A 25634-nucleotide genomic window follows, 5' to 3' on the forward strand; every position below is an offset into this window, starting at 1 on the left:
ATAAATACTCAAGATTTTTCTAATAAATAACCAATGTGGGATTAAATGCATGCTTGTACGGATCCTCACACATAGGCTTACCAAGATAGAAGTTCCTTGCCTTTGGTAGTTTCTCTCTATTGATTTTTCAGGGATACTGGTTAGAACTGTCAATTTGAGTTAGGTCCATCGGGTTGGTGGGTCGGAGCAGGTCGGGGTGGGCTGACCCACCTCTTATATGTAAATATTATATATTTTGAAATTACTACCGACCCCAAACCTAAATTCTCTTTTTTCCTAATCTCTTATCTCCTTTCATGTTTCAACAAGAAAAAGAGAAGAGATCGAGAGAAGCCGCTGCCGATGCTGCATCCGGACGCCATTGCCCAATTTCCATCGCCCATGGTGGCACGATGAGTCTCTTCTCTATTTTTTTTTTTTTGGTACAGTCTTGGTGAGCTCCTCCATGCTCCCCAGCATCCACATTGCGGCCCTCGACCCCCCATGAGCTCCTTTGCGGCCCCCCACCTCCCCCCCACCACCAACGCCCACATCCCAGGCCCCTGTGAGCTCCCCGTGCTCTCCGATGCTCGTATCTCGACTCCCCTCCACACCTACTCTCTGCGAGCTCCTCCTCCCCGATGCTTCACTCCCATCCCCCCATGGTCGCACGCACCCCACCCCGGTGCCTGCACCTCACCCTCCGTGCCCCTCTCCCATGATGCTCCCCACAGCCGTTGTGCTCGCATCCCCCCGCCCCCTCCCCCAGTCCCCGACGGGCTCCTCCGCCCTCGCCCCTCACTCCCTCCCAACCCCTCCACTCGGCGCGCTCGCGAGTCCGCCCCACCTCTCCACCTGGGTTTCTCTATACCCACCAGCACCATCTGTAGAATTCTAACAGTTTTTTTGTTTAGAATTTTGATGGATTGGCCCATTTAACTTGTGGCCCATGACGGGTCGGATCAGGTCGGGTCGGAATTTTTCCAATCCGTTAGTTAAATAGGCCAGCCCGCCTCGACCCATTTAGAGGCAAGTCAGGGTGGGTTGAGACAGATCGGACTGGGCCGGTCCATCTTGACAGCTCTAATATTGGCATGTTCTTAGAGCTAATCTTGATGCCCTTGAAAAAAATCAGCTCTTGATGCTTTTAAATCACTCATGTTAGAGTTTGAGAAATATTTTAATATGGTGGTTTAGACTATTTTCTGGGCCTTCCTACAAATTGAGTGAAAGATGAGTGACTTGGATTGGATCATGCCTTCAAACTGCAGGACAGACATTTTAATAAAAGGAGAGATAGGTGATTGCCTTCACTATAAAAGAGGTTTAGGACAAGAAGACCTGATTAAATTTGTGTTGGTTTTAGCCAGATGATTGAATCCACTGGAAAATAAATCTAGTTGATGTATAGAACTATTTGAAATAGTTTGGACATGAATAGCACTATGGAGAGGCAATCAAACAATCATTGTGAATAATATGCCAAGGAAAGGAATAAACAATTCAATATTCTACAACTCCCCTAATGCAATAATGTACCATTGTCTAAGTATGGACAAAACACTAATTCGGTATTATATGAACTAACAGTATCCTCAACGCCCACAATACTCACTAATTCAATATTCTATAACTCCTCTAATGCAATAAATATGTAACAGAAATTGAAATGCATGCACAAGAGGCACAATTAACACATACATAATGCATGAATCATCCTGAACATAGTAGAAACATGTGGATAAAAAAAAGTCCCCAGTTTTGAAAATCCTAATTTGGAAAAATCTCAAATATAACTCATGAATCATAATACTTTGCTATGCTTCTAGTAAATATATGTAAAAGAAAAGTACAAATCCAAACAATGAAAAAATGTTGGATTATTGTGGCATGTTGGAATAGTGAAATTCGAATGCTTAATTTCTGAAGCAAATTGGTTTGGAGATTGAGCAAAACCTTTGTTCCTATTTCTTTGAAACAAATCTCGTACCAAATCACATTTTGCAAAGATAATTTGATCAAAAGGGACGGTAAAAATGATTTAGTGAAGTTGGGAAGGGTACAAAAAGTCCTTCGATTGAAGGGGATCCACACGTGGAGCTCCCAATCTATCCATACCACCTTTATCTCCTTTTAAGAAAAAAATCATGTCAAACAAATATTCTAGATAATTTGCTACATAAGCACCGGTAGTGAGCTCTGGCCCCAATTGAAAAGTCGATGGGCAACCTTGTAACAATCTGAAAAATAGAGAATGGGTATTATTGTAGTTCGAAATGCAGAGGGTAGCTGCAAATTCTTAATAGAGAAAATGATAAAAGAATCTCCAAGCCAAACACTCACGAAAAATTAGTAATTGGATTATATTCACGGTGAACTAGCAATAATTTTTTAGTTAGAAGGAATAAAAGAAATTAAATATACTGTAGCATATGCTATTATTATATATGAAACGAAGGAAAAAGAGGAAAACGATTATAAATTATTAGTGGCCTGAATCTGGTTCAATTAATAAATTTTTGAGACTTAGGGGCCGTGGACGACTCCTTGGTCCCAAGCACCCTGCCAGTCAGAGCAGCCAGCCAAGAGGAAAAGAAAAAAAAAAAAAACACCCGCTGTCCATCTGGAAGCTAAATTAAGGGCGGCAGAAGAAAAAGGGATGAGAAATAAGAAAGGAAAGGGAAAATTATCGGAGAGATTTCTCTCTCTTTTACTTTCGAATTTGCTCAGGGGAGAGGTTAATTTCCCCTATTCCCTCTCCCCCACTTCTTTTTCTTCAATTTTTCTGTTCGCAGTCTCCTCTTTCAGAACACTTAGCTTTCTGCTGATTCTTGTAAATTTGTATAATTTGCTCTTGTTCTGTTTGAGTCATTCTTCTCTTCTTTCACTTTCCACACTCTGAACTTATTTATTGTTTCAGTATGGTGTTATTTTGTGATTTCTTTATTGTTTGATTATCTGTCAACGATTTCAGTGTATTTTTGGAGGATGACCTAAAGTTCTAGTTTCTTCCAATATTTCACTGCTTGGTGAATGATCTGTATGTCTACCTGGAGAAACCTGAAGGCTGGTACTTGTGCTTTGGGATTGCAGTGATCGATTCACTCGAGAACCTTGAGGTGTGGGAGTCCCTCGAAAAGGTACATGCAATACTTTTTATCGCTTGTTCGTCGAAATGATTTTTTTTTTTTCTATCTCTGTTTAGCGCTCAGTTAACTTGGTGACTTTTGGAAGTATCAATGCTACGTAAGGAACACTATAAAGGAGTTTCCTATTGCTCCAAGAATGCCATTGCTGTATTTCTCTTGCTAAATTATTTTGAAATTTGTCTTCCTCAATCCTGGTGAATTGCTCATTATAGGCATTAAATTGTCTTGTTGTAAATTATTACTAAATAATGTAAAGACGATATACATTATATTGTCTATTTATGATGTATGACCTTGGAATTTCACCGGTATTTGGAAGAAGAGAGAGTAGTGAGGAGGGAGGTGTTGAGTTGCGGTCATGCAGCGGAATATGGATTTCAAAATTTTTTAATATGCATAAAAAAAGTTTTAACACTTAAAATCAGTATACCGGAACTCAAACCCTAGAATCACCTTGTAGACTCCAATCAGACCATTCAAGCATGCAATAGGATAGAAATTATACTTCCTAAAGAAGATGATCAGATGGCAAAATGACGTCCATAAGACTTCAAAGTAGAATCCCTTCAACGGTGATCCACACGGAAGATGATCAAGGTCCTTCCCAATCGAAATAGTGCTGCAGGCTTTCTTCACAAGAATGCTGCCGATATCCTTCTCCAAGAATAAATCGTATCATTACTTATTTGCCTTTGATTCCTCCACTAAGACCACGTCGAGAACCTCTTCTCAAGAGATCTCACTATCTAGAGTTTGGTTTTATACTCCAACACATAAAAAAATCAAATCCTAGTTCAAGCAGCCCTCACTTGTCTTTTTTTCTCTTCTTCTCTCTCTTTCTATTTTTTTCTCTTTTCTTTTACTTATTTTTTTTCGAATTTTGCTGCTTAATCCTCACTTATCCCACACCCAAATGCCAGGATATCTCCTCCAAAATCCATAAAGGGCGTCCCCTATAAATAGGAAATGAAGAGGTGCATTGGTCTCTCAAGGGGTGTCAGCTCTTGGTGCTCCACCTTCTCATATGGGGAAATGAATCCTCATGCAACAATAAATGGTGTGGAGGAGTCTCAAGTGCAGAAAAGCTCCTCTTTCACACCTATAAATATCATATATTAATGGTGTGTGAAAGAAATAAATGGAGTGGGAAACAAAGAGATGTATTAAAGGAAAGATTTTTTTTATCATACCCATAAATTTTGGCATTGAATTCAGGTGAGTGGCATGGAGAACCTCTTTTACACATGAAATACTTTCATATAAAGGCAAGAAGCCAATTAAATATGGACCTAATCCAATTAGGTTCAAGGCAATAGGTTAAGTCTAACTCAAATACTTTGAACTAACCAAATTGGGAACTTAGGTTAACACAATATGCTAGCATATCAAATTAATCCTTAGAACTTACAATAAGTTCAAATAAAATTAGATCAAGATCAAATCCCAATGCGTGTGATCCATTGGGTTTCAAATTTAGACAGCAGTAGGTCCAGGCTTTTGACCTAACCCTAATCCGATGAGATTAGGTCAGCCCAATTGCACCAATTAATCAGAATTTTTTTAATTAATTCTCGAATTAAACTCCTTTAATTTTTGCAAGTCTACATGTCAAGATTAACGTCTAGCAACGTATCATGACTATCCGAAAGAGATAGAATTTGACTAAAATACCAAAATTATCCTTCAGTGGTAAGTTATCGTGCAATTCTATCTTTCAATCATACAACATCCTAGACGAGCTATGGATGTGAAATCATGTCAAAATCAGATACTCATCTATATGTATCTCGATCAGAAGGTAATGATTTAGTTGATAATACATTAGAAACTTCTTTCTAATTATCATCCTGCTTTGATCAAAGACTTTCTGAATCATCGATCTGTGAGATCACATAGGATGTTCGCTTCCCTTATTAGGAGTAACCGATCCCTTATTGATCACTTACAATCTCTATGCATACTTCATCATATTAAGAACATCCCACACAAGGATCAAAGAATCAAGTTAGGGAATGAACCAAAATATAGATTCATGTATACAAGGTATCATGGTGATCTTAGGTCTAAGGATCACTTGCACAACTCTCACTAGAGAACAACCTGCTGATATGTAAATAAGGCTCCATCAGATGTTCTCTCATAGGTCAATTCAGTGAATTCATTCTTTAATAAGCGCCCACATCCTTTTATTAGTGTCACACACAAGTGGCTATAAGAACAACCACTCTGTCCATCGAGCAGACATGGGATGTGCCAGTCTTTCCGGTATCATTGATCTCTGACTCAATGAACCAATGACTGAGAATATTTTAGGTCAGGGTTATCAAGGATTTAGATCTCACTAGCATGATCTTATCATGGCCCTAAAATCATTACCTTAATTTATGAAATTTATTATAATCTTAAACAAGTACAAGATGCAGCATATAATGAATAAAAAATATCTCATTTTATTAATAAATAATGTCAAATATATGAGTTTGGAAGATAAAATATAGAAAAATACTCCATCGCATCACATATGCGATTGACTTGTAGAGCATTATTCTTTCAATCTCCTATTTGCACAAAGTTAATAGTCCTTATACTTGATGCCCATGCAATCTAGGTGGCGGTCAAACTACTATAATGATAAGGCCTTAGTAAATGGGTCCGTTATATTATTCTTAGTATCAACTCGCTCAACGATCACATCATGTCTTTCGAACGAGATGGAACCACTTTAGGATGTGTTTGGATTTGTGATGAGACCTTGGTTCTTTAGCTTGAACAATTGCCTCAGTATTGTCACAATAAAGGATTGCTCAATTTCAGGAACCACATCCAACTCTGAGATGAACTTCTTCATCCAGACGGCCTCCTTAGCAGCCTCACTGGCAGCTATCTATTTGGCCTCAGTGACTGAGGCAGCAACAGTTTGTTGTTTAAAACTTTTCCAACTCACTGCATTATCATACAGGGTGAACACATACCCAGATATGGATTTACTACATCCGGATCAGATTGAAAATTGAAATCAGTAAAATTTTTCAGCTTCAAATCAGATCCACCATATATAAGAAAAATATCTCTAGTCCTTCTCAAGTACTTGAGAATATTTTTCGCAGTTTTCCAATGATCCTCTCCTGGATTTGTCTGAAATCTATTTACAATGTCCAAAGCATAAGCCACATTAGGTCTGGTACACAGCATAGTATACATAATCGATCCTACAGCCGAAGCATGAGGAATAGAATTCATTCTATTTTTTTCTCCAGGTGTCTTAGGAGATATCTTCTTAGAGAGTTGTATGTCATGACTCATGGGTAAGTAACCTCTTTTACTTTCTTTCATGTTGAACCTCTTCAACACAAGATCTATGTACCTAGACTGGGACAAGCCAAGCATCTTTTTCGATCTATCCTTATAGATCTTTATACCAAGTATATAAGACGCTTCACCCAAATCTTTCATGAAAAACTTTTGAGATAGCCATATTTTGACCGATTGCAATATAGAGATGTCATTCTCAATGAGCAGTATATCATTCACATATAAGATCAAGAAGACAATGACACTCCTATTAGTCTTCTTATACAAACATAGTTCATTTATATTTTTGATAAAGCCAAACGATTTAACTGTTTCATCAAAATGGATGTTCCAACTCTTCGATGCTTGCTTTAATCCATAAATAGATTTTTTTAGCTTACATATTTGATTTACCCTCATACTGGAGACAAACTCCTCTGGCTGAGTCATATAGACTTCTTTCTCGAGATTTTCATTGAGGAAAGCAGTCTTGACATCCATCTGTCAGATTTTATAGTCATGATATGCAGCTATAGCAAGCATAATCTGAATAGACTTGAGCATGGCTATAGGCGAAAAAGTTTCTTCATAGTCAACATCTTACCTTTATCTAAAATCTTTTGCTACTAGCTTGGTCTTATAGGTCTCTATTTAGCCATCTGCTCCAATTTTCTTCTTGAAGACCTATTTGCAGTCTATTAGGATCACACCCTAAGGCGTATCAACTAAAGTCCAAACTTGGTTGACATACATAGAGTCCATTTCGGATTTCATGGTCTCAAGCCATCTGTCAGAGTCACTACTCATGTCTGCTTTTGAATAGGTCGTGGGATCATTATTCTCAATGATGTGTGATGAGTTGTCATTCTTAATAACAAATCCATACCTGAGTGGTACATTATGCACTCTACCTAACCTTCGGATAAGAGGTGTGTGTTGTGGCTATGCCTCAACAATGGGCATATCAGGTTGAGGATCAACTTGTGGACTCTCCACATGTTGCTTCTGGATAGACTGTAGGTCTTGAACTTCTTCAAATTCAACTGTCCTCCCATTGCCCCCTTTTTGGATGAACTCTTTCTTCAGAAAGTGGCATGCCTATTAACAAACACCTTTTGTTGAGTAAGATGGTAGAAGTAATATTCTATACTCTTCTTACGATAACCTACAAATATGTATTTATCCGATCTAGCACTTAGCTTATGTCCTTCAGTATTCCTAAAATAAGCAGGACAGCCCCAAATCTTAAGATACTTAAGATTAGGTTTTCTACCTCTCTATATCTCATATGGAGTACTAGGTATAGATTTACAAGATATCCTGTTTAAAACATGTGCGGCAGTCTCTAGGGCATGGCCCCAGAAAGAGATCGAAAGATCTGTGAAGCACATTATGGACCGCACCTTATCTAATAAGGTGCGATTCCTCCTTTTCGTAATACTATTTAATTGTGGAGTGTAGGGAGGAGTCCATTGAGAGAGAATTTTATTTTCTTTTGAATAATAAAAAATTTCACTAGTTAAGTATTCGCCTCCTCGATTAGATCGAAGAGCCTTGATACTCTTATCAGTTTATTTTTTAACCATTCTTTGGTACTCTTTAAACTTATCAAAGACTTCAGATTTGTATTTCATTAAATATACATATCCAAACTTAGATAAATCATTAGTAAATGTGATGAAGTAGGAGTATCCACTTTTGGCCTGAGTCGACATTGGACCACAAACATCAGTATGTATTAGGCCCAAAATGTTACTCGCTCTATCTCTATATTCAGTAAATAGAGTCTTGGTCATTTTACCTATGAGACAAGATTCACAAGTTCCATATGATTCAAAATCATAATGATCAAAGAACTTTTTTTGTATAACTTGTTAATCTTTGACTCATTGATATGACCAAGTCGGTAGTGCCAGAGGTATGTGATATTCACATTTTCTCTCTTCCTTTTCTTCATTTGATTAACATGAAGAACATTATCATTAAGTGATAAGAATAAAAGATCATTATCAATAAAAGCATTTTCATAATATTCATTAGAAAAATAAACAGAGCAACTATTGCCCTTTCCTTTTATTTCAAAATCTTGTTCTAGTAAACATAGGTACAGAAATAATATTTCTAGCAATGTTAGGAACATAATAACAGTCTTTCAATTTCAAAACTTTGCTTGAAGGCAACTTTAACAGCTTGGTTCCTACGGCTTCGGCTTGGGTGGACTCTCCACTAGCACCAAACAGCATGAAGTCATATTCATTTAGACTCTTTATGTCTGACAGATGCTGCAATGATTTGCAAAAGTGTGAACCACAGGCGGTATCCAATACCCAATAATCTGAAGTTGAAAAACTTAATGATAAGTTTGTTTGTATCATATACAAATTTTTAGCAATACTTGCTTCCTTGTGTTTCAAGCTTGTAAGGTAGTCCTTGTAGTTCCTCTTCCAGTGCCCTTCTTTACCGCACTGATAACAAGTACCCTTGGCGGAGACTTTCTTCGCCTTCTTCTTGGAGATGCTAGCCTTAGGGTTCAATTTTTTTTTAGAATCCTTCTTGTCTTTCTTCTTGGAGATCTTATCTACAAGAAAAATAGGAGCCTTATCACCTTTGAAATGGCTCTCTGCTGTTTTCAACATATTGAGCAGCTCAACCAAGCTGAAATTCAGTTTGTTCATATGATAGTTTATGACAAACTGTGAGAAGGAATCAGAGAGTGATTGTAGGATCAGATCTCGATTAAGCTTACCATCCATTGCAAAATCTAACCGTCCTAGACAAGTGATCAGATCAGTCACCTTCAGGATGTGAGTTTGCACGGACTTGCCTTTACTCATCCTGGCACAAAACAACTGCTTAGATATCTCATATCTAGCAGTCCGATTTGTTTCTCCATATAACCCTTCAAATTAAAGAGTATGGAAGGAACATCCATGCCTTCATGTTGTCTCAGAAGCTCATTGCTTATAGAGACAAACATGACACATTTGACAGTTACACTATCATCTTGCCACATCTTGTATATGGCCCTTTTCTTTTCAGTTGCATCTTCATCGATTATATCGGGTGCAGGGGTATCCAGAATATAGGAGACTTTCTTCTGTGTAAGAATAATTCTCAGGTTCCTCAATCAGTCCGCATAATTGGGTCCGATCAACTTGTTGGCATTGAGTATGCCATGCAGTGAAAGTGAGGATGCCATTATGCAGATTAATCTACAATAACAAGAAATCAATATAAGCAGACAACTCATGATGACATGCACAACTAGATTAGGTCTTTTATCTAATTGTTATTCCCACTATTTTATCGAATATCATAGCTCTCTCTTATGATAAACGAGAAATCCTATTGGTTTTCTTAGTGGGATTGAGATACTAATTCCTCACAAAAGATCTTGTGGTTGCACAATAAATCTTCATGAGTTCAAAGGCAGAAAATTCCTTTCCAATTACATCTCATGCAACTCTCAACATCTTCCTGCCTCTAAAACATTCATAGCCTTGTGGTTGTACAACAAACTATAATGTTTTAGTTAAGTTAGATCCTTCATTTCCGTACAGTCATATTTGAATGATGCTGTCCTTGACCAGATTGGCTAGATAAGTAGGTGGGAGGCTCCCTGATGCTTTCCTTAGACACGAACAATTTGGCCAGACAAGCAAACGGATCTAATTAAATAACCATCATTAACACTTTTCTAGACACCAACTGATCAATGAATCCGACATTCGATTAGCAAGTGAATTCCGATACTACAACTTAATATAATTTTTAATTAAGATTTTAAACTGGTCTCTAACACATCCTAACACTTATGCATGTAAAAAAAATAAAAACAATTTTTATGTATCATATCATGCTATATAACATGCTATTCAAGTTGTAATATCAGTCATATAACTATGTTAAAAATTATGATTACTAGAATTATGCAAGGGTGTACTTTGGTTTAACACTTGAGCCAATACCATTTGATTAAGATCTGGACTCAATCTTTCGCTCTAATTCATATGTCAAATTTGGCTTGAGTCAATAAATTGAATCAACATCCAAATCCTAATCATATTAGCCTTGACCAAGTCAATAATAGACTAGAAACAATACACCCTGATAAAATCGATTCAAACATTAATCTACTATGAATCATAAAATTTTAAATTATGATAAATACAAAATTTAACAACTGAAATTTAAAATCATACTTGAATTATGGTCAAAAATAATTTTTGATTTTAAGATTGATGCAAGAAATCGATAAAACATTTTGGTATCATATGAATCAGATCACATCTATACTACAACAATAGCATCTGTTTGATTGAATCTCAGAACGGTGGTTCTAATACCACGGTTGAGTTTTGATCACACAGCGGAATATGGATTTCAAAAATTTTTAACATGCAGAAAAAGAGTTTTAACACTTTAAACTAGCATACCGGAACTCAAATCTAGAATCACGTTGTAGACTTCAATCAGACCATTTAAGTATGCAATAGAATAGAAATTATACTTCCTAAAGAAGATGATCAGATGGCAAAATAATCTCCACAAGGCTCCAAAGTATAAGCTCTCCAATGGTGATCCATATGGAAGATGATTAAGATCCTTTCCAACCGAAATAGTATTGCAGCCTTTCTTCACAAGAATGCTGCCGATGTCCTTCTTCAAGAATGAATCGCACCGCTATTTATTTGCCTTTGATTCCTCCACTAGGACCATGCCAAGAACCTCTTCTCAAGAGATCTCACCATCTAGAGTTTGGTTTTGTACTCTAACACATGGAAGAACCAAACCCTAGGTCAAGCAGCCCTCACTTGCCTTTTTCTCTCTTCTTCTCTTTCTTTCTATTTTTTCCTCTCTTCTTTTACTTAATTTTTTTTCAGAATTTTTTTGTTTAATCCTCACTTATCCCATGCCCAAATGCCAGGATATCTCCTCCAAAATTCATAGGGGGCGTCCCCTATAAATAGGAAATGAAGAGGTGCATGGGTCTCCCAAAGGGTGCCAACTCTTGGTGCTCCACTTTCTCACATGGGAAATGAATCCTCATGCAAGAATAAATGGTTTGGAGTCTCAAGTGCAAAAAAACTTCTCCTCTTTTACACCTATAAATATCATATATTAATAGTGTGTGAATGAAATAAATGGAGTAGGAAACAAAGAGATGTATTAAAAGAAAGACTCTTCTTTTACCACATTCATAAATTTTGGCATTGAATTTGGCATTGAATTTAGGTGGGTGGCATGGAGAACCTCTTTCACACATGAAACACTTTCATGTAAAGGCAAGAAACCAATTAAATATGGATCTAATCCAATTAGGTTCAAGGCAATAGGTTAAGTCTAGCTCAAACACTTTGAACTAACCAAATTGGGAACTTGAATTAACACAATATGCTAGCATATCAAATTAACACTTAAAACTTACAATAAGTTCAAATAAAATTAGACCAAGGTTAAATCCCAAAGTGTGTGATCTAATGGGTTCCAAATGTAGCCAGCAGTGGATCCAGACTTTTGACCTAACCCTAATCGATTAGATTAGGTCAGTCCAATTATATTAATTAATCAGAACTCTTTCTAATTAATTTTTGAATTAAATTCTTTTAATTCTTGCGAGTCCATAAGTCAAGATTGACGTCTAGCAGCATGTCATGACTATCCGAAAGAGATGGAATTTGATGGAAATACCAAAATTATCCTTTCAGTGGTAAGTTACTGTGCAATTCAATTTTTCAGTCATACAACATCCTAGACAAGCTATTGGTATAGAATCATGTCAAAACCAAATTCTCATCTATATGTATCTCGATCAGAAGATGATAATTCAGTGGATGATACATTAGAAACTCCTTTCTAATTATCATCCTGTTTTGGCCAAAGACTTTCCGAATCATCGATCTGTGAGATCACATAGGATGTTCGCTCCTCTTATGAGGAGTAACTGATCTTTTATTGACTACTCATAACCTTCATGCACACTTCACCATATCCAGAACACCCCACGTAAGGATCAGAGAACCAAGCTAAGGAATGAACCAAAATATGGATTCATGTACATAAAGTACTATGGTGATCTCAGGTCTAAGGATCACTTGCACAACTCTCACTAGAGAACAACCTGCTGATATGCAAATAAGGCTCCATCAGATATTTTCTCGTAGGTCAATTCAGTGAACTTATTTTCTAATGAATACCCACATTCTTGTATTAGTGTCACATACAAGTGGTTATGAGATTAACCACCCTCTCCATCGAGCATATATAGGATGTGCCAGTCTTTCCGGTATCATTGATCCTCGACTCAATGAATCAACGACTGAAAATATTTTAGATCAGGGCTATCAAGGATTTAGGTCTCATTGGCATGATCTCATCATGGCTCTAACATCATTATCCTAATCTACGGGATTCATTATAATCTTAAACAAGTATAACATACAGCATATAATGAATCAAAGATGCCTAATTTTATTAATAAATAATGTCAAATATGCGTTTAAAAGATAAAATATAGAAAAACACCCCATCGTATCACATATATGATTGGCTTGTAGGACATTATTCTTTCAGGAGGGAGATTTGGTTGGGAGAAGGAGGAAATATGGTTGAAATAAGGGAATATTTGAGGGTGGAGGGACCAATTATGTGTAGTCTGGTAGTCCAGTTGATATCTGAATCTCTGATGGTAGATAAATTAATTGAAGAAAGCAGTAGATAAAAGGATATTCTGTCATAAAGTTAGTGCATATATCCCGTTAATGAATTTCTAGGAATCTGGGTTTCCTCAAAGGATTAGATATTTCTATGAGGAAATTATGTATAGAGCACTTGATCCATACACATTGGGCGAAGACAATCTTCTTTGGAGGTATCTAACAGTTTGACACCAGATTATTCTATTTTTCAGCAGAAAAGTTATGAAGTTTTATATTGAAAAAAGTTCATGTTCATGTTTTTTTAAAAAATAATTTAGGTAATTTAGGGTTCTTTGTTTGTTAAGATGTTCTTGTTGCTATTCTTATTCATGTTGCAGCAGCAGCAGCAGCTGCCACTAGTACTACAATCATGCGGCTGTTTAGTTCCAGCTCTGTTTATGTGTGGCAAGTAGTCTATATCTTCATTCTTTGTGGAAGATATTTTTTTTCCAATAAAATTATTATTTTCTAGTTTTAAGTTTGAATTCAAATGTATGATGATGATTCAAACTGAGCTAGAACTTTTCCTTTACCTTGTTGAGGTACATCTGGCCTCTAAGGTCCATTGCTGTTGATCTAAATAATTTGCAATGTCACCCACTTACAACTCCATTAAGATCATGCTAATTAGGGTTGTTCAAGCAATGAGCCTGAAAATTATTATAAATACTACATTAATATCATGCGATTCATGCTAATTATGACGGTTCAAGTAACAAGCCTGAAAATTATTCTAGTCTAAACCATCCAGTACCTGAAAATTTATACCTATGGCATGTTGATCCCAGAAAGTTTCCATGTCAGCATTCACTTGGCGTTGTTTTTGTCTCTTCTTTTCTCTTTTTCTTTTTTCATTTTGTGCTATATTTTATGTGTTATATTAAGCTTACATTTTTCAATAATGTTTTTCATCTTTGTATGCTTGCATTGTGATCTGATATATAAATTTTTATATTATTCCTTTGGTGCTCTATTCTTTCACTAGTTGTATATGGAGTTCATTTTTCAATTAACATAGTGTGCTACCATCTATACTGACATAATTTTTAATGGCTTTGATCCGTTTTAGGAATCTAGTGCATAAATAAGTTCAGGTATTCATTGTAGCAAACTTGGACACAAGTTGATCCATTTGCACCACTAGATACTTTACCCAAAATTATAGGCTATGAATCTGCCCAATCGGGACCTTTCTTTCATTGTACATTGGGGACAACTGTCTCTTTGCTTTCTCTAGTCTTTTTTCTTCGCAAGATTCTATTGTGAGATTTCATAAGCTGTTAGTTTCTCTTCTTGCTTTTGTTTTCAAGTGTTAAGTTGTTGTTTGAGGAAATTTATATCATTTCTTATTTCTTTCCTATTCATAATTTCCCATGCAGTACAATGGTCTTTTGATTTTTCACCTAAGGTATTGTGTACAGAAAATGTGTCAACTTCCAAAACACATAGGCGTGGCTACTTATAGATGATGTAAAGTAGTGTGGTGGATAATAAATGTTGGGAACAATGCATATCTAAGCAGAAGCCATTTATATCATATTGCTATTTGTAATTTCTGTATAAAAATGGTTCATTAATTCTGTATTATGAATCAATTTTAGGATTCATGTTGATTTTTTTTTTTTTTAATTTTAGGGAAACTGTGTTTACTTAAGTGTAGAATTTTTAACTTATTGGTAGTAGCACAAGTGGGTTAGGTAAAGCTTGTGGACCATTTTGCAGTTGATTATTTTTTCTAGTTGAAGTGAGGAATTTATAAGATTTCAATTTGTTAGGAGAGCTACTTGGTTTGACACTTATTACAACTCAAATATAGCATATCAAGGCCTCAACCATAATTTAAACATGCAAGACATGTTTGGTCCAAACTAGACCCAAGTCTCTGCACATTTGTGATGGCTCTTATCAAGGGTTGAAGTCCTGGCACGATGGGGGGCTGTTCTAGCTGCCCCATTCCATTCTAGTGAGATTATAGCACCTAGGATGGGTGCAGAACCCTGAAACACACTTTTGTTTGCCATCCAGCCTTCATTCCGGCCAGGATATGCGTTGATATGGCCGTTCTAGTGGGAACATGCCTTTATCTATGGACAAGGTTCATAGGAGGAGCTTTGGACGGTTGTGGGGAGGGAGGATGCCTTCAGTCGGTCATGGGAAGGAAGTGGGGATGAACACTTCGATTCAGCTCCACCTCTTCTCTCTCCCATTTTTATTGATTTATTTGATGGCAGCCACTTGGTCATTAGTAGGGAGCAGACATGAAGGCTTCTATTCAGATCACCTCCTCTTCTTTTTTCCTTGACGATGCTCAAGTGCTCAGTGTCTCATATCCGGGATGGAGCAGAGAGGAAGGCTTTGGTTAACCCCACCTCTTCTTCTTCTTCTTTTTCAGTGATGCTCAGGTGCTCTGCTAGTCAACCCCTCGGTCTGCTCTAGAGTCCTTGAGAGAGAGAGAGGAGAGAGAGTTTCTTCTCTCTCTCTCTAATTTTTATAGTATCCATTTGCCATTCCACTATCTTTTTTAGTTTTTTATTAATTCCTCTCCCCTCCGCTCCCACATGCACACTCTCTCTTGCTTTCCCCCTCCCATCCCTCTCCCTCTTCATCTCTCTCTCTTTAATTGTTATGGTACTTATTTGCCATTCCACTCTTTGTTTATTGATTTCCCCTCCCCTTCTCTCTATCTCTTTAATTATTATGGTTTTCGCCTAGCTTAACAGGTTGAGGGCCATTTCATTCTCTTTTCTTATTAATTAATACAGTCCACTCACTTCTTTTGAGAGTTGAGGCCATTTGGATGGCCCAGGAGGGTCACCTAGCTAGGCGGTGCTTGAGACTATCCCTTATTGTCCCAGTTTCACTGTTCTTAAGGCTATTTGGATTGGTCACGAGCATCATCATTAGGTTGCCTGCTTCTACATTGATTGAGGCCAATTAATCAAACAATTATTTCAGTAAGGTACCTACCATCAAGGAAAGAAATAACAAGGTTATGGATGTATGATGGACAAATAAACAAATTTTTGTCCGATGTTTCTGAGCTATATATCCTCGTCTAACTTTGGTCATTGAATCAAATTAAACCTTAATGAATAACTAATTGATTTCTCTTCTTTTAGTCATCCTTTATCCCCCATCAATTAATAACTAAACGGATTATTCCAATATATAAAATAAAAATTCCAATGGCTTTTGCTACTATGACTTCCCCAAGCATGATTTTTCATTCCTTCCAGGCATTTCACCTGGAAATAAGAAATTCTAATGATACCAAATAAAAAAAATAGTGGGTTCCAATTTAATTAGAACCAACATGCCTAAAGAATATTAAGGCATAATAAGCATCAGCTCATCACTGTTGCAGCCAAAATATGAGAGGAAGAGAGAGAGATGAACGAAGAGGAAGGGAAGGTTGCTCCATCTTCCACATATGGAAGCTCTTGGTTAGTTAAGGTGAGCTCTTTCTTTACCATTAATTTAGTCAAAGAAAAGTAAAATGATGGCAATTGTGATAATTTTTTGTTCTACATGAAATTATGATATATTATAGTGGAAGGATCAAACTGCTATAAATTTTATTTTTTCAATATGTATTCTATTTTTGTAAGTTTATCAAATTTTTTAGATAGGTCTAACATATTTCAAGCAGAAAGTACCGAACTGCCTTGGTTATCATAAAATATTTGATCTTACAAAAAATAAGCAAAAAGTACCTAAACCTACATGGGTCCAACCATTAGAAGGGTTATCCTAGATAGTACCAAGCGCAACATGAGCAACAGGAATGAGCAAAAGGCTGCCATCATATTGAAAGACCCGATTGTGAACAAGATCCAGATGTTTACAAGTACCATACAATTCCACATGAAATTAGTAGTAAGTTTAATATGTTTATCTTAAATTGATGAGTTCATTTTATATAATATTGAAATATGATTTATTAGATAGTGACAAGAACAAGAATAGAGATGGTTTGGGATGCCAAAATTGCCTCTCCCTTTTGGGATCAGAGAGTCTCTATATATAGATCTTTAATAGAGAAAAATATAGTAATACAGCCTATACCAACAATTATACAAAACAGGATAATCAATAATATATTACAGCCCAAAAGATAGTAATACAAACTATAAAAATACAGCCTATATTTAGATTCCTGCTGATTGCTAAATATATTCCTACTGATTGCTATATTTAGATCCTTGCTGATAAGGTATTCTTGGATTTTGCATATATATTTAGATCCCTGCGGATAAGGTATTCTTGGATTGTGCTATATTTAGATTCTTGCTGATTGCTATCCCTGCTGATAAGGTATTCTTAGATTTTGCATATATATTTAGATCCCTGCTGATAAAGTATTCTTGGATTGTGCTATATTTAGATTCTTGCTGATTGCTAAATATATTCCTACTGATACTCTCCCTCAAATTGATGCTGGAGAATCTTGCAGCATCAATTTGCTACGGATAAACTTATGTCGATCAAAGGAGAAAGCCTTCGTGAAAATATCAGCGATCTGATCTTTGGAGGGCAAGTAGCGAAGAGTAATAATTTTCTTCTCAAGAACATCACGAATGTAGTGACAATCAATTTCAATATGTTTTGTGCATTCATATAAGACTGGATTCTCAGCAATTCGAATGGTACTAGTATTGTCAGCATATAGGGGAGTGGGTTCATTGCACGAGAAACCCAATTCCAAGAGGAATCCTCTCAACCAGGTGACTTCAGAACATGCAACAGACATTGCACGATATTCAGCTTCAGTGGATGACCTAGAAATCCGATCTTGTTTCTTGTATTTCCATGAAATCAAGCACTGTCCTAAAAAGACACACCAACCAGTAATAGATCTTCGAGTGTTGGGGCAAGCTCTCCAATTGGCATTAGCATATGCAGACAAGGACAGAGAGGTTCCAGAAGAAAAGAACAGTCCTCGGTTAGGAGTACCCTTGAGGTAGCGAAGAATACGATGAACAGCAGCAAGATGTGTATGCCTAGGAGCAGTCATAAATTGACTCACATTATTCACAGCATAGGCAATGTCTGGACGAGTAAAACTGAGATAAATGAGGCTCCCAACAAGTTTGCGATAATAGGTAGGATCATCAAGTAGATTGCCAGCATCACTCCGAAATTTGAGATTTACTTCCATAGGTGTGGCAACAGTGGGACTGTTTTGAAGCTGAGCAAGAGATATTAGATCATGCAAATATTTCTATTGAGTCAAATGTATGCCTTTTTTGGTACGATGGGCTTCAACACCTAAAAGGTAATTAAAATACCCAAGGTCTTTCATCTGAAATGACCGATGCAGCGTATCTTTGATGTGCTGTATTCCAAGAGTATCATCACCTGAGATCAATATATCATCAACATACACTACAATAAGAGTAAGACCATGAGGGGACCTTTGCATGAAAAGGGATGAGTCTTGTTTGCTCTGCTGAAATCCCGCCTTCTGAATGGTATGTTGCAACTTAGTAAACCATGCCCGTGGTGCTTGTTTGAGCCCATAGAGTGATCTCCTCAATCGACAAATCAAGTCTTGTGATGGCAAAGGCAATCCTGGAGGAGGTTTCATAAAAACTTCCTCATGTAAATCTCCATTCAAGAAAGCATTCTTGACATCCATTTGAAATATAGGCCAAGATTTTAATGCAGCTAATGCAACAAGAGTTCGAACAGTCGTCATTTTAGCCACATGGGCAAAAGTGTCTTGATAATCAATTTCATATTCTTGACGATTCTCCAAAGCGACCAATCGAGCCTTGTAGCATTCCAAGGATCCATCAGATTTCATTTTGACAGTGTAAATCCATTTACATTCTATGGGCTTGATGCCTGAAGGACAGGAAATGAGATCCCATGTGTTGGTTTTGACCAAAGCATCTAACTCCTCTGCCGTAGCCTGTTGCCAACACTCATGCTTCACAACCTGAGAGTATGTATTGGGAATGAAAATTGTGGACAAAGTGGAGAGAAAGGATGTTTCTGTGGAAGTGGATGGAAAGCCATAGCAGTCAGATGGGCGAGTGGGGTGAGTGGATCTTCTAATATTGGGAAGTGAAGAAAATTCAGAAATCGGTGCAAGTTCAGGATCAGGATCAATAGCAGGGTTAAGAGGTTCAGCTTGACCAGCACCTGGTGCTGTGGGTGTATCCCTTCGCTTGTAGACCATCCCTTGTTTGAATTTGCTGGAGAAATCTGCCTCATGAGTTGTGTCAAATAAATGTATAATGGAGGAAGAGACTTGGGAAGATAATGACGGATGGTGAGAATAGAAAAAATATTTATCAAAGAATATGACATTTCGAGACACTCGAATGCGTTGACTGTGAGGATCATAACATCGGAACCCCTTTTGATTCACCGCATAACCCAAGAATACACAGTGAGCAGCTTGAGCAGAAATTTTATGACGTTCAAGTGGAGGAAGGTGAACAAAACAAAGACAACCAAAGGGATGAAGACTTCTATAATTTGGTTGTTCTTTAAAAAGTTTAAAATAGGGACGACATTCTCTAATTTTTTCGAGATCTGACGATTGATTAAAAATACAACAGTCCTTACAGCCTCATCCCAAAATGTTGGAGGCACTGCAGCATCAAGAAGCAGAGTACGAGCGACATCAAGGATGTGTCTATGTTTTCTCTCAGTAACACCATTTTGCTGAGGAGTATAGGGGCAAGATCATTGAGAGATTATTCCTGTCCTGAAGAAATAATTAAAACTGATTTGATATATACTCTCCCCCTGAATCTGATCGTAGGGTCTGCATACGTTTGTCAAAATGAGTTTCAACCATCGACACAAAGGCTTTGAAACAAGACAACACATCAGATTTTGCACGCAAGAAGTAGATCCAAGTGAACCTACTAAAGTCATCGATGAATGTGACAAAATATTTGTAACCCGAAGAGGATATAATTGGAGCCAAACCCCAGATATCAGAATGTATAAGTTCAAAGGATGATTGTGATACATGATTGCTCAAAGAAAATGGAAGAGTTTTGCTCTTCCCTTGGCAACAACTAAAACAAGGACATTGCTTTGGAATTTCAGATTTATTATGAATCAAACTTTTCTTGAACATTAACAACAATTTATTTGAATTTGGATGTCCTACTCTATGATGCCAAAGTAGCCATTTATTAGACACAACTTCATGAGATGCAGACAAACCAGAGGGTTGCGGGAATATGTGATCCACAGTGAAAAGACGCCCATGCTTACTCCCTTTTTCGATCACTGTCCCTGAGTTCAGGTCCTGAATAATGCAGCCAGAAGGAGAGAAGGTTACATTTGCAATGATTGTCTACAAGCTGTCCAACTGAAAGAAGGTTAGTGGATAATTGTGGAATAAGATAAACATCAGAAACATTAAAGTTTTTGGATTGAATTCTACCCATTGCCATAATAGGCAAATTTTTTCCATCAGCAATGTGAACTTTAGATTGACCATGGTAAGGAGATATTGAACAAAGGGTTTGTGAAGAGGATGTCATATGATTGGAGGCTCCAGAATCTAACAACCAGGGCCTAGAAGTATTTTTACCTGAAATTCCCATGGCAGACAAGGCAGACTGAATCATAGCTTGAATTGATTCAGTAGTGATTGAGTGATTACCAGCAAGTGTGGCAAGAGGAGAAGATTCTTCAACTAAACCAACTGTGGTGTGGTATGCCTTTCCTCTGTTCTGAGGTCTTCGTCTACATTCAGTCAAGATGTGGCCTCCCTTCCTACAATACCTGTAGAATTTCTCCTTACAATCTCGAGCAATGTATCCATATTTTTGGCATGAATAGCATTGTAACTGTTGGGTATCTTTAGCTCTAGGTTGCTCTCTAGAAAGAAAGGCAAGATCTGAATTGTATACAGCCTTAGATTTATTGGCAGTTCCTTGTGAGAGAAGTCGTTCTTCACGAAGAACCTCCTGAAAGCACTCATCTAGATCAGGTACAGGTTTTTGATTCATCAAAGTCCCTCTAACAGTCTCAAAATCAGATCTTAACTTCATGAGGAAATGATCTCTCATATTTTTGGCTTGCAAAGTTTGAATTGTCACCAAAGCTTCCATAGGAACAGTTTCATATATGATAAAGTTGTATTCCAACCACAAGTTCATAAAACCAGAATAGTATTTCTGAATAGTCTTTGTCCCCTGAGTATATTCACCAATCTCAATCCCAATATTGTATTTTCTAGAATCATTGTCTTGATGATATAACTTCTTTAAAAAACTCCACATGCTTGCAGCAGTGGTGTGTGCCTGCAGATTTATTCCAATTTGAGGTTCAACAGAATTCACAATCCAACTCATCATTTTTGCATTGTTTTTCTGCCAGTGTTTTACTTCTTTTTCATTTCCTTTATCTTCCCTAGGCTGGCCTTCACTTCCATCAACAAAACCCCAAAGTTCTTGACCCATAATGAAACATCTTAAATGAAACTCCCACAAAAAATAGTTTTTCCCATTAAAACATACAAGAATTACAGCAATTTTGGTGTTGGTATCCATTAAGAACAGAGATTTCGAAAGCTAGAGAGATCAAAACAGAAATATGCAACGAACCTGACAGAAGTTTCTCAAAAAAATACCAGACTTCAGATTCCCACGATCTCAAGATGCTGCAGAAGAATCCTTGAATGAGGGCAGCGGACTCCAGAAAGCCCTCTAAATGAGGACGGTAGTTTCAGAAGCCCTTTGCTCTGATACCATGACAAGAACAAGAATAGAGATGATGGTTTGGGATGCCAAAATTGCCTCTCTCCTTTGGGATCAGAGAGTCTCTTTATATAGATCTTTAATAGAGAAAAATATAGTAATACAACCTATACCAACAACTATACAAAACAGGATAATCAATAATATATTACAGCCCCAAAGATAGTAATACAAACTATAAAAATACAGCCTATATTTAGATTCCTGCTGATTGCTAAATATATTCCTACTGATTGCTATATTTAGATCCTTGCTGATAAGGTATTCTTGGATTTTGCATATATATTTAGATCTCTGCTGATAAGGTATTCTTGGATTGTGCTATATTTAGATTCTTGCTGATCGCTATCCCTGCTAATAAGGTATTCTTTGATTTTGTATATATATTTAGATCCCTGCTAATAAGGTATTTTTGGATTGTGCTATATTTAGATTCTTGCTGATTGCTAAATATATTCCTACTGATAGATAGTATTCACAATTATATTTCTATTTACAAGTGACCATGCTTAGTTAGCAAAAATTGCAACTCTTGCCATCAAACAATATCATTTTTGCTTTATCAAGGACTCATGTAGCATCAATAATAAGAGATCGTTTCTTAGTAATCGAGGAAGGATCTCCAATAACTTGGTAGGCCATAATGCATTATAGTGCTCATTTTAAATAGGGCCAATTTATCATAAATATATTATTTTTGGAGTTCAAATATGTTTAAAACAAATAGAATAGTAAAACTTTAAGATAAATTTAAAAAATTAAAAATATAAAAAGGTGTCTTATTAGACATATTTACGGGTCAGACGGCCTACAGGGCTTCTCCAAGTTCGAAGGCTTTCAGATGGGGTTGGACTTGGGTTTTAAGCATGATAGACTGAGGTAGGTCTGAAATATGAGCTTGCCTATCAATTGGGCCAGACTCAAGATTAGGCCTTAAAGCCGGCCTGGCCTGGATCTTAAATAATAGGTTAAATAGACAACTCTAGGGCTAGATAATAGATTAAATGGATTAAATATGAACAGATAGGTAACCCTCCATCCTCCTTCCTCCTTTAGATTGAATAAATAGGTAACTATCGGTCCTCGCTCTTCCTCCATCCTCACCTTTCTCCTCCCCCTCCATCCTCCCCATTCTCTGCTCTTTCTTTTCATATTCCATATTTTTTTAAATAAAAAAAGGGAAGCTCGAGATTTGGCCCAAGCCTAAAGCTCAATTACCGAGTTCGAGCAGGTATTGGGATGCTTGACTGAGACGGCCACCAAGATAGAGTAGGACACAGGGCATCCCGTTCCATGGGGAAACTGAGATGCCCACATCCCATGAGATTCAAAATCATGGGTCTTATTAATTCAATCTTATTAAAAATCTTCTTTGCCTTAAAATCAAGACCTTGGGTGAATGAACCATACTTGGACACAGCCAGATCTGAAGTTATGGAGTGAATGGGTCAGTCTTGCCTTCTAAGTGCAACTCATGGCCCTGGTTATGTCAGATATTTGTTATGCTGGATCCAACCATGAACCAAACGCACCTTTACCCTATAAGCTGATATTGTGCTTATGAAGTTTCTAATTAGGCAAGCAAATAAATACTTTAACTACATAGGAAAAAATAGGTTTGTCAAAAGTAGGCGTGAAATGCTGAAACAGATAAACAAGTGGTTCCTTCTAATTAAACCCTAAAGGAAAGCTTTGATACTTTCTCCATTTTATCTTCTCTCTATAACGTCTTGTCACTGGTGGATTGTGGGACTTATCAGGCATCGTCTTGATGATCGATGACCTTCGAAGGGTAGAGTTAGAATTGTTCCAACCTATCGAAAGGAGTTTCGATGATATTGTGATGGAGATCACAATATATCTCACTACCAAATAGAATGGAACCTATGGGGTCACACATTAAGGGATTTAATCTTGAATTAACCAATTGGACTTATGAAGTTCTAATTGGGTTAGGATTTACTGAAATCCTATTGGATTTAAGAGAACTATGCTAGCACATGGTTAAACCTAATTCTTCTTTGAACTTCGATTGGATCAAGTCCATAGTCTTGAACCTAACCTAAATCTATTTAGATTTAGTTGAGTGCCTAATTGTGAGCTTAAGAGGATTAGATCATGTCAATAAGTTGGCAATCTAATTCTCTTTTTCTCCTTTGATATTTTCTTTTGAAGCGAAAAATTGATGGAAAGAAGAGATGGTGCCATCCTCTTTTTTTTGGAAGGTCCAAGGGGCGCCAACCCCTTGGAATGGTATAAGGAAGAGAGAAGGGCCCACCCGCTCTTCTTGGTTTGGCATCAAAGGAGAGAGAGAGGGGGCATGAAAAACCCTAGAAGGGGCGCCAAGGGTTGGTGCCCCGACTACTTGCCCCATTAGATGAGGGGAGCCCACTTAGTCTGTCTATTTTGACTGGGGCACCCCATCTGCTTGCCAAAAGAGGTTTAAGATTCTATCAATTAAAGTCTGCTTTTAATAAAAAATAATTAGATTAAAAAGGTAGAAATCCTTATGAGATGAAGATTAGCCTTTTTAGATTGATTGGTTCTTGATTTGGATCAAGGAAGGGTCTATATAAAGAGATAGTCTCTTAGAGTTTAATTAAAAATTTAATTTTGAGAATTCAAAACTTTTCCTCTCTCCTCTCCACGCCTCATCCTCTCTTCCTTTTCTCTTTCCCACACCCAAGGGTTGGGCGTCCGTCTTCCACATGCTTGAGTTGAGAAGGATCTCTTCGACAGCAAGGAATAAGGAGAAGCTGCAGTTCAAGAGTTGAAGTTGCAGTCAAGATCAATTGCTGACCAAGATTCAAAGAGGCAAAGATCCTACTTAGAGAAGAAGGATTTACCATGAGATGAAAGATTCAAAGTTGATCCCGATGGATATTTATAGAGGTCGGACACGTGTGCGGCTTAAGGACCTTCGAATCTAAGATCATCGGAAGTGTATTTCTATCTGCGCAAAGGTATTGAGATTTGATCTCTTCTTTGTTTTTATTTTCAGATTATATGCATGTCTTTATCCCTGGACTTGAGTAGGATTAGATGAGATCTAATGCATGTGGGGTTAAAAGATTTAATCCGATTTGTTTTCACTGCTCTTAAAAAAGATTTTTGAAATCTATGCATGCATCCTATTCAGTTTTCTACAAGTGGTATCAGAGTCAGATTTTTGAAGACATATAATCTGATTTTTGTCTTAGATTTGAAAGTTTTGTTGATTTAAAATTGATCTTAAACTGATAGAAGGTTGTTCTGGTATAGAGTTTATCCTGTATATTGAAAAGATTATCCTAACACAAGATTGATCAGTTTTGAGAACTATTTTCGAAACGATTAAATCAATCTTTTAGATCTAAAAATTGATGTATATGATGTCTTATTTCATGTTTAGATCTAAAATTAGAATGATTAAATATTTGCATTGGACTGATATAAGGTTGTCCTGATATAGGGTTTACTCCCTATATTGAAAAGGTTGTCCTAGTTTGATGCGAACCGATTTTTTGAAAAATATTTTTAAAATATTTTAATCATTATTTTAGATTTGATCATACATGTATTTGATATATATATTTTTTGTTTTAGATCTGAAATTTGATGTATATGTGATATATGTTTTAGTTTATCTCTAAAACTACGTATATATGATATATGACATTAAGTTTATATCTGAAACTATTTCAAAATCATAAGCCACTAATGCATACAATGAAACATAATTTAAAAATTATTTTTAGAATCTGAAAATTATGTTATTGTATGTGGGTATGAGATGAACAAATTAG

At 36.8% G+C, this 25634-nt stretch overlaps 1 protein-coding gene across 8 annotated transcripts in view; it reads left to right on the forward strand.

Moving 5' to 3' along the window:
- Positions 1-2501: 2501 nt before the first annotated feature.
- LOC105035011 (barley B recombinant-like protein D) overlaps positions 2502-25634 on the forward strand; it is a 58069-nt gene continuing 34936 nt past the window's right edge. For 5 of the 8 annotated variants that reach the window (XM_010910401.4, XM_010910396.4, XM_010910395.4 and 2 more), the window contains exons 1-2: positions 2502-2716; positions 2954-3119. The gene's annotated coding sequence lies outside the window, so the exon portion shown is untranslated. Of the gene's footprint in view, positions 2717-2953; positions 3120-16552; positions 16571-24536; positions 24813-25634 lie in introns of those variants that run through there. The other 3 variants (XM_073246598.1, XM_073246600.1, XM_073246601.1) reach the window with 2 other exon arrangements.

This window comes from Elaeis guineensis, chromosome 12 (genome assembly GCF_000442705.2).
Source record: "Elaeis guineensis isolate ETL-2024a chromosome 12, EG11, whole genome shotgun sequence".
NCBI lineage: Eukaryota > Viridiplantae > Streptophyta > Magnoliopsida > Arecales > Arecaceae > Elaeis > Elaeis guineensis.